We start from the raw sequence: 2,182 nt of genomic DNA, 5'->3' as shown, positions 1-2,182 counted from the left end.
GCTGGCGACCTGGGGCGGGGCGGAGCTGGGCGCGGGGTCTAGCGGGGGAGGGGGAAGGCCCGAGGTCGTCGTTGGGGAATCTGGCTGCCCTGAGATGCCGCCGCGGCCGCCGCCGACGCCGGTGTAGCGCTCGAGCTTCCTACTAGCGAACTGAACCTGCTCGCTACTGAGCATGCGCCACCGGGCAGGGCCGGTTCGCTCCGGGTTTTCCGGCTCCCCAGCAAAGGAGGAGGGAAAGCGCCGAAGAGGGAAAGCGCCAACGAGGGAAGCGCCGGACTGTGGCTGCGCCCCCGAGGGCTGCAGGGGGAGGAGCGACAGGGCCCGAAGCAGTAGAACCCCCAGCCGAGTGGGGCCTGCGGGGTGGGGCGTGAGCTACGGTGAAGCTGCCCCCATTGTGTGGTTGGACCGACAGGGATCCCACCCCTCTCTTCGAGTCCCTGGGCCTTTCGTTTCGGAAAGGGGTGTGTATTTGTGTACTTTGTTCCCGAACATGAAGATAAGGACTGCCCAGAGCATGCAATGTATAGTAAACAGACTGGATAAAAGATAGGTGCCTTTCTCACGAAACCTACGTCTTAATATTTCTCGGGTAATAGTAATCGAGGTTTTTCCAGTCGTTCTTTCCACATCACCAAGAATAAAATGTGTACGTGTAATTGATCTTGTTTGTTTTTAAATTCAACATGTTCATCTTTCAAACCCATTTCAAATATGAACTCCAATAACCACTTACCTCCAGTGGAAATTGACACCTCTCTTGCAGCTCCTGGATCCCAGAACACCTTACTGATTATCATGTTTTGTATCGCTACAAGCCTCTTTCAACTAGATAACGAACTCCTGGAAGGCATGGGGCTCTACCCAGAATAGGCACTTAATGTTTGTGGAATGCTAAAAGAGAATTATCTATAAACTGTTCCTCCATCCCAGAGATGCAGGTGTTTGCTTTTAACAGTAGCACTGCGTGGCTGGCGCTGCATGGTTTACCACTAGCACTTTTTTAGCATAATCTCATTTAATCCTCATAGCAATCCTATTGTTTTTGCTTCACAGTTTAGGGAGCTAGGCTGAGTTTAATTTGATATTGTGCCCTACTATTTCAGAGAATGATAACCAGAATCACATAGATGAGAAACGTTTAAGCAGTGGTTCTTAATCTCTACCAAACCTCTTTGAGAATCTCATAAAAGTCTTGAGTCTTTTCCTTTAAAAATCTACACATGATTTACATTTAAACATTCTCCACACTTTCAAAGTGTTCAGAATGACATTTTGAAAATCATCCACAAGTCTACTGGGTAAGACGATGTAAAGTACCCATAGTTGAGACAGGGTTTAGGGGCAGGAGAAAGGGTTTGGAGAAAAACATGACAGCCATTTAAAAATTGCCAATGATATGGGGGAAAAAACCCAAACATGATATGTCATATAGTTTTGTGTGGTGGCTCAGAGGTTAAAGCGTCTGCCTGCAATGTGGGAGACCCTGGTTCGATCCCTGGGTTGGGAAGATCCCCTGGAGAAGGAAATGGCAACCCACTCCAGTATTCTTGCCTGGAGAATCCCATGGACGGAGGAGCCTGGTGGGCTACAGTCCACAGGGTCGCAAAGAGTCGGACACGACTGAGCGACTTCCCTCACTCACTCAAACTAATGAATTAAGATCAAGCCCCTGCCATAAATTATTCCTTGGCTTCCTACTGCTCTTAGAATACTTTTCAAACTTCTTACCGTGACCCACAAAACCTGCATCTGGATCCTGTTTACATTCTCAACCTTTCTTCACCGTTCTCAATGTTGGCTCACCACATTCCAGTCACTTTGGCCTGCTGTCTATTCCTAGAAAACACCACCTCCTTCCCGCCTTAGGGGCTTTGCTTTTCCCTCAGCCGGTAACTGTTCCCTCATTCTGCTCCTAACTGTTCACTTGGCCTGTTATAAACGTCATCACGTCCAAAAGGCCTTCTATGATCACACTAAGTAGTTCCCACCTATATTTTCTCCCATAAAACTTGGCTTATTTATTAATATTTCTTCGCTAGTATAAATTCTGGCCTTTAGTTATTTTTTCAGTGTTGGTCTCCCCCTCTCCCCCGTCTGAAATGTAAACTCCAAGACCAACAATCTTCCGAGTTCACTCTAGCTCATCATCGTATCCCAAGGAACTACAGTAGTTGGCATATAG

The sequence above is a fragment of the Bison bison genome, unplaced genomic scaffold (assembly GCF_000754665.1).
Source record: "Bison bison bison isolate TAMUID 2011002044 unplaced genomic scaffold, Bison_UMD1.0 scf7180017864366, whole genome shotgun sequence".
NCBI lineage: Eukaryota > Metazoa > Chordata > Mammalia > Artiodactyla > Bovidae > Bison > Bison bison.
The sequence above is the reverse complement of the archived record's forward strand: the minus strand, read 5'-3'. Positions refer to the sequence as shown.